Source organism: Cygnus atratus, chromosome 10, assembly GCF_013377495.2.
Source record: "Cygnus atratus isolate AKBS03 ecotype Queensland, Australia chromosome 10, CAtr_DNAZoo_HiC_assembly, whole genome shotgun sequence".
Lineage (NCBI taxonomy): Eukaryota > Metazoa > Chordata > Aves > Anseriformes > Anatidae > Cygnus > Cygnus atratus.
This window is the reverse complement of record NC_066371.1, coordinates 19,585,942-19,594,529: the sequence shown is the minus strand read 5'-3', so window position 1 is coordinate 19,594,529 and position 8,588 is coordinate 19,585,942.

Below are 8,588 nucleotides of genomic sequence, written 5' to 3'. Positions count from 1 at the left end.
ATGCTTAATTCAAAAGAACAAACTATTCCTACTAGAAAAAAATATGGATATTCTGAAACTTTCTTTTCAGGAAGTCCATTCTTATCTGAATAGTCTGGGTTTCCATAATAGATTAATAACTTTTTTTTTTTTAATTACTTAGGTAAGAATCTACAAACTAGCTTATACCATGAAAAACACAAGTTGTTTATGTAGTAAAAAATGTAACGTTATGCATGTAGACAGTATTAATTATAAAACTACACCTTACATAAAATAGGAAGCAATTTTCAAGACAGAAATCATTTCACAATCCTATTTGAAACCTTCTAGTCACGGGAAAGTATTATTATCCCCACATTGCCTTTGTGTCATAACAGTTCATTCTCAATTCCAGTGCTCTTAGCAAGTTGTTTAGCAGACTGACATTTCAATGCTACACACGGAAACAAACCCACTTTCCTCTTTGTCCGTATCTTTAATTCTTTGGGTTTTAAGGATTTTAAGGAAGAAGTTAAAAGGAGATGCCAATATAACTTGCAAAAACACTGTAGCCTATGAGAGTCCACACAAACTGCACTAGAATCTTTAACTTCAACGGGATGACTGGTAAAACACATGCAACACTCTGCACATATGCAACTGGTTCAATAGATCAGTATTTAAATGACCTGCTAAAGGTATATTGATTTTATCCACACTAAAAGCTCTTCAGATTTACTCTGATTAACTACTTCTTGTAAGTTTATGACCACTATTTTTTTTTAACAGAAAGGTACAATGTACTATAATCCGCTTTGTGTCAGTGACTTGTGAACACATTTCATGTTAACCGTACAAGAATGTGCTCCAGATTCTAGCCTTAGTATCTGAACTATACAATATTTAGAGTCCCTGTGCTCTTTCTGGATTAACAAACTATGAGAATTATTAAAAAGCATTAAAGGATAATTTGCTTCATTTTGTTGAGTACAATTATTCAAACAATTATGCAAGCATAGGAAGCAATTGCTGATAACTTATTTTTTCAGAAATAAGACCCCAAATTTTCATAAATGTAATGTATGTAACCTTCCAATGTAATTGGTGTGAAACCTGAAGAGTAAGAACAGCCACTCTGTAAATACACAAACTTTACAATTTAAATAAATGGTTATTTTTTCCCTACAAAATAAAGTGTTACCTGATGCCTGAAAGTTTCAGATGGCATCATAATTAGGCTTCAATTGCACAAAGAAAGTAACTACTTTGTACTGGTAATGGCTAAACGCTATAATGATTTGTAAATTAAACTGTGCTGTAATTGCTGTAGAGTTATACAGTAAGTGAGAGTATGGCGATATCAGGCTTATAAAACAGGGTGCCATATTCAGTACGAGGGTACTTTAGAAGTTGCAGCTGCCACAGAATGCAGCGTGCATAGCAGCTCTAACAATCACCGCAGTTCTCCACAAACAGCACACATCTCACTGTGCCCCACAGCACTTCATCACCAGCGCAATTACCTCTAATCTGCACCAGCACAAAGAAATTCAGAAACCATTAGCCAGGGTGCTGGCAATGAACTTGAGCTGCACAGTGAGAATCCCAGCTACCCTCACTGTTCTGTTCTGCATCCCCATTCCCCAAACAATAGGTGAGGTTCAAACTGACAGGGAAGTTCCTCGGCTGCCAAGTCTGGAGACTAGGACATGGTTAAAACACACAAAGAAAGGACCTGAATAAACCCTTCTCTTGGCCCACTGCTTCTCCAACTTCCTCTGTCTTTTGTTAACCTTAAGGTTAGCAGTGATACATCCTGCTAGCTGGCAATATCTCCTTTCTGTTCCTGCACAACCCAGTTCCAAGCCCTTCCCACTGAAAGCCACACAGCCGTGCATGTGGTCAAGTCAAAGCTCTCTTCCTCATGTTCCAGATTACAGATTTTGCTCAGCATCTTTCTGTTCCTCAGTTTTCTCCCTTTCTTCCTTGGAAAACCGTACTTTACAATTTTCTGATCCACTTTAGCTCCCACTTTGTGTCTCCCTTGTAGCAATACACCAACATCACTTCATTCCACATTTCCATTACACTCATATGCCAGCATTTTTTAAACTTTCATCCAACAATCTCTCCATCATCGCTATTGTTCTCAAAAGAAAACATGCCCTGTCTCACATCTTACTCTTCTTCTACTTCCAGTTCACCACCAGCAAGGGGATGACTGAACTAGTAATTTTTCACACTCTTATCTTCTTACTGCTCCCCAGGAAGGTTACATTTTCAGCTCCTTTTCTGCATTTCTTTATTCAGCCTGTCATGACAGTCAGCTCTTCTTCAGAACATCCAAAACCCATCCATTTTTTTTCTGTCATCATTATCAAATTCCTATTGTCATGCTGCCCCCACAGCACTGCAGTTTCCTCATTTCCCTTTGCTCAGATTCTTACCTCCTCAGCCAAAGATCCCTTACCTTTAAATACTTCCAGCTATAACTACAGGCTGCTGGTTCCTGTCCTTGCTTTTCCAATCTTTCAGTTCTTCCGTTTTGCCTTTGAAATTTCTTCTGGTCCAGTTCCTTATGCATGCTTGTCCAACTTCTCCATTCATATTCCCTGCACAAGTCACGTACCTGGATCTTTGTCTTCTGTCCATTTTCACAGTTCTGTGCCCTGTACAATCGTCCCCCATGCCTGGATCACCTTTCCTCCTCTCTTTCTAAAGACTCCCTTGTTCTGATCCTGACATCATCAACACTGCAAAACTGTGCATGTTCTCAGGAGTTTGCTCTCTTGGCTATGGCTCTCAGTCCGCATTCCCCCCAACTTAATTTGCTAACTGTTTCTTTCTTGACTGTGCTAGCTTTATGATATTGAGTACAGATCAAACCTTTGTTTTGCTTCATTTCAAAACAAAAACAAGCCAACCTTGATATTATGAACTCGGTAATGCTAACTATACTCATTTTTATTCTGAGCATGCTGAATAATTGGAAGCAAAAAATAAAGAAGGGATATTAAAAATTAAATTACATAAGGAATCAAGTATTTTAAGAAAAAAATGGCTAGCCAGAAAATGATTTAGCTGGAGATGACCTAGAAAACACTGCTACTATTTTGCAAAATTACAGAGGCAGAAGTTCTAATTTACTTAATGGAATACTTGTATTTATCTTTATTAGAATAAGAATCTCTTAGTTGCCTGGTTTTATTCATGAAGTTATTCCACCGAAGCTTATGCATTGTTTAGATTGTCTGGCCTAATCAATGATAATGTCTATAATTAAATCAGAATGCTATCATTCAAACATACTTAATTTGGAATATATTATAGATTTAAAAGTGTAAACAATGACAAGGAAATAGTGAGCTTAATACAGCAATTAGAGAAAGGGTTTCATTAAGGGTCACCCCAGCATATGGATTCCATTTCACAGAAAATATCTGCCAAAGCCACGCAGAAGCCACAGGGGTTATTCTGTTACCACAGAATGTGAGTGCATCTGATCTTACAATACTACAGGAGAAGGAGAATGTGTAAATACTTGCTCTCTGATGTCAACGGAAAGCTGTCCGCTGAAGCCACCACACATCAGAATAAGAAAGGAGTCATATCACGATGTAAAATTCTTTCAGAAGTGGCAACAGATTCCTCCTGGTTATTGAAAGTAGTGCAGTGCATCGGCTGCCTGGCTGTACACTAGTGGTGTCAGGATTACGGGCCAGTACTACTTTTACACTTCCCCAGTTCATGTACCCTTTTCCTTCATCTACAGTGCTGGGAAAGCACACATGCTGTTCTCAAGCCACGTACTGTGTGCAATGACAGGGTTGGTTTCTCTGTCATTAGAAGGGACTTCATGACAGCATCTTTCTGTAATTCCACAAATTTTAGATTTCTTTAAATCTAAAAATCCACCAATAAAATGAAGATTGGAGCCAGCTGACACACTATAGGAATGCGCCCTTGGACCTCAGAAATAAAGGAACCTATGAAATTTTTGAAATTCTCTTTTGGGGAGGGATAGTCCACATGTCTGCTAGCAAAATGTTTAGCTTTTTCATTGTTATTGAAACAAACAAACAGGAATAGGGGAGCTATAAAATGACGTAACGTGAGCCTTCTTCATATAGCAACTGATAGCTTTAATGTCAAGACCACTGACCCCAAATCAGCTTTTCTACAATCTCTTCGAGACCGGATTTCAGAATTTGCCCTGTTACAGTACAAACACCTCCTGCTTAACAGGGAAGAACCCGTTACATGGCGTAACGATGCCCCGGGTTTTGGGACGAAGCCCTGGCACGCCTCGCAGGCTCCCGGCCGCCGCTCTCCAGCGCCCCGCGGTGGGCACGGCGCAGGGCGCGCTCCCGAGCCACCGCCTTGCGGGAGCGCGCCTCGGCCCCCGGGGGTCTGCGGGGACCAGCAAGGCCGAGCCCAGCCCGGACAGTGGCAAGTGGGCAGTCGGAATTAACAGGGGAGGGTGGGATGCATTAAGCAAAACTTGATTTGGTGTTTTAAGTGGAATTGGGATTTGGCCAGTGCTACGCTGCTAATGTCCCTTTTCCTTGAAAAAAGACCCTTCTCTCAAGATTGCTAGACCAAAGCTTTGCATTTTATTTGAAAAAGACCCGAGGGCGACTTCACGCTAAGTAATGACAACGGTTCTGTATTCGGCCCCACTCCTGAGAAAAGCCCCGTGCAGGCACAGATTCACCAGCGTCCTGCACCACGGGTACACGCAGCAACGGTGCACGCAGGCTGTGGGCCCTGTTCCGCTGTGCAGCTCTCACAATTCCCCATGCACAGATTCCCTTGGGCCTGGAACCCCTCATTTCCCACACACGAGGAGCCTAACTGCTGAATTCTCTCTAAGTAGTACTAATATTGGTTTGGAAGAGCACTTAAAATGCGATGATACTAGTTCATTAGAGTTTGTGTTTCCAGGATGTTTTGGGATTAGTGGTTAAAAAAAAAATAGTCTCAGAAACAAGCTAGAGCAACTGCTGTGTATTAAAACAGGATGGAAAAAGTTATTCTATTGATGCCAGCTATGTTAGTCCACTAGCTAAATGATTAATGTTGATAATTCCTCTCCAGCAGACTCATTAAACCTGGACTTATTTTTCTTACAGGCCTTTGACATTTCCTACTTTCTTAATATCAGAGGTAATGACAGTGGCGTGATTATATACTTATTCCTTTCCACCTTCAAGCAGTTTTCTTTGGCAAGAGTTACTTTTCAAGCAGAAAACCTGCACACGAGTATTCATTCTTTCCCAAAAACTGTTACAGCTCCATTAGCAACACTAAATGGCAGTGCCTTAGAGGAATGCACAACAACCCCTCTAAAAATTAAATAGTCAAGGTATTCAGAGCAGTACCATGAGAAAGATATTTTCTACAGAACTGCAATTCATAATGGTAAAGGGGTTTCTGCCCCCTCCCCCCACGTTTCTTTTAGATCCTGTTGTCAAAAAATGTCCAAGTTAAACAAAGAAGAAATTACAGAATGAATCTGGAGCTTAGCCTTGAAGAATTAGGTTTCACTCTAATTGAGATCATACGCTGCATGTGCAGTTTTGGCACATAAGCCATATTAATCAGAAACTCTTTAATCGTGGATAATTTCTCCTGTGTGTGCCAGATCGGGCATTCTGCTGCTGGCCCAGCTTCTAAGTCTGTTTAAGAGTCCACCTTTGACTTCATAAACACCCGCTTACAAAATTGGGGTCAACTTCCTCCTATAAAGGTATGTTACGCTGGCGCTAAAAAAATTCCCTTAATGATTAAATTGCATCTCATATGGAAATAAAAATGTGCAGATTCCAAAGGAGTGACTATTTCTAGTGACTACAATTTGTGTTGGAAGTAGCCCTCGCTCAAACCCATCTATGAAGTACACAACAGATGAAAACCAGGGAAGATGATCCAATAGCCACAATATGAAATTTGATGACTGCACCGAGCATCATTTAATCGACTGTTATTATACTACTGTAGAGATCCAAGTCCAAAAAGAGTAAACAGAACGCAAAAATGCTTCTTGCATTCAATTTAAGATTTAATGGGCAGAGTGAATAACATGCCAGTATCTACCGGATTTTCATACCTTTGCTATAGGGATGAAGACAGAACTAGCAAAGCAGACAATGAAGTGCCCCACATGCATGGATGAAACCCTATTTCTGCCAGATTAAACTAAATTATGAATTTTGATTCATGACAACTTCAGTGGAGCCCACAAACTTGGTCCAAAAGGTTGGCTGTTTGCAAGAAATCAAAATTAACTGCATTCCTCCTACTGAAAAATACTATCACACACATCACTCATGCCTTTTATTAGGCTGTCAGTATACTTAAAACTTTAATAGTCACAATGCATACATAGAACCATAAAACCTAGCTTAGATTTGTCCTAATGCACAAGCAACCTTTTATAATAAATAGATCTTTCCATACGTTTCTGCACCTGTAGGTTCAAAATGAGCTTTTGTCCCCAGTGTTACATTTTATATTTAAGCTACTCAACAGTATGACACCCCTGAAAGATAAAATGACTATTCCAGAATTGCCCTTATATGAATTTTAAAGTAATAAAGCAAAACCAACTGCAGCACAACATATAAACTTTTAAAAAGAAAAGAAAAAAAAATTAAGGGAACCCTCTCTGCCCAAGCATACCACTTCCATGAAACATCACACACACTGCACTAATGTCCATAATTTATTCTAGTGGTGACTGCTAGACTTTCCATTATAAAATTTCCAGCTTCAGACACCCCTCCTTGTTTCTACAACTTTGTATTAACTAGCTCCAGCCTGCCTCATGCACCTCGTGTCTCTCTACTCCCACACTTCTCTATAGCAAATTTTTGTGTTCCCTTTCCTTCTTCACACATTATTATCCACCTTCCTCTCTGTATTTCATATAAGAAGGCTGTTCCAAATGTTCTCTCTTCACCTAACTCAAGGATTTTTCTAATCCGCCAAAGTTTATCCTTTCCTTCTTTGCCATATAAATTAGAATTTGCTTCCTTTCCCCTCTCAAATTTGTTTTATTACAGGTATATTCTGTTTCTCAAGGAGAAATTGAAGTTCTCCATGTTCTTGGCTGAGAAATCAAGAGCTGCAAGCTACCTGCACAAGAGCAGAAGAACAGATAAAACCAAGAGCTTTAGCTCCCACAGTCTCTCCGGATGCTTTAGTCGTGCCTTTTCTTATCGATGTTTTTCAGAAAGAGATAGTTCTCTGTCTCTTCTGGGTTTGGGATTTTTGTTTCTTTGTTTTTATTTCAACCTTTTCATTGCACGACATTTTCAGCAAGGAGGAAAAATCAATCATAGGAGTACACTGGGAATTCAAAAGTTACCTCTAGACAGAAGAGCTGCCTTCTTTGGAGCCAAGAGGCCTGTATCACAGAAAAAGACAAAGAGGGAACAAGAGAAACATAAGGAATTTCTCTAATACTATCCACTTATTTTTGCTAGCTGTTTTCTTGTCTTTATTTAGCTCTAATTTTCAGGTGATTTCCACAGGCATTTAGCACATGCATAGTACTGCTCCTTGTCAGGTTTATTATGCATTTCAACAAGAGACACAGACCAATGGCACATGCTTATAAAAAATAAGCAAACTTTTGGTATAATGACAGTTGTGGTTTAACCTAGCAGGCAGCTAAAGACCACACAGCCATTCAACTCATTTCCACCTCCCACCCCCACAGGACAGAATTGAAAAGTGCAAGAGCTTGTGGGTTGAGATAAGGACAGTTTAATAAGAAAGAAAAAAGGGAAAGAGAAAGGAAAAAAAATAGCAACAACAACAAAAAAGAATAAACAAAGCAAGTGATGCACAACTCAGTTGCTCACCAGCAGCTGATGGATGCCCATCCCATCCCCAAGCAATGGCAGATCCCCCCCCTTGCCAACTCCCCACAGTTTTACTGCTCAGCATGATGCCACATGGCATGCAATAGCCCTTTGGCCAGTCTGGGCCAACTGCCCTGATGCCGTCCCCTTCCAGCTCCTTGTGCACCCCCCAGCCTCCTCACTGGCAGGTGGCATGAGAAGCCAAAAGCCCTCAAATTAGTGTAAGCATTGCTCAGCAACAACCAAAAATCAGTGTGTTATCAACATTTTTCTCATCCTGAATCCCCCAAATAGCACCATACGAGCTACTACGAAGAAAATTGACTCTATTCCAGCCAAAACCAGGACAATGATTTATGAAAACTCCAAATACATATTACATTCTAAAAGGATTTCCAATGATCACATCTTTCTTCCAATTTATATCGCGTTACCTTAAAAGAAATGCAGCAAAATTAAACTCTCACAAGCACCATGAGATGGATAAAACCCACCTCAAGTATTTCAGTCATTCTCCCACACCTTTTCCTGAGAAAGCAAAACATAACAACACAAATAGGAAAATGCTTCTTTTTATAAACATGGAATACTGTAAACTTTTGAGAAAAAAATCCAGTGGTATGGAAAAATGGGAATTAAAGCTTCAATTTTACCATGAGACTTCCTATTAAAACTAAGTCTCTGTCAGACTTTTTCTGGAGACCACTCTCTCAGGAAGCTGATTTTCCTCCAAGATAACAAAAACAAACAAAAAAAGAG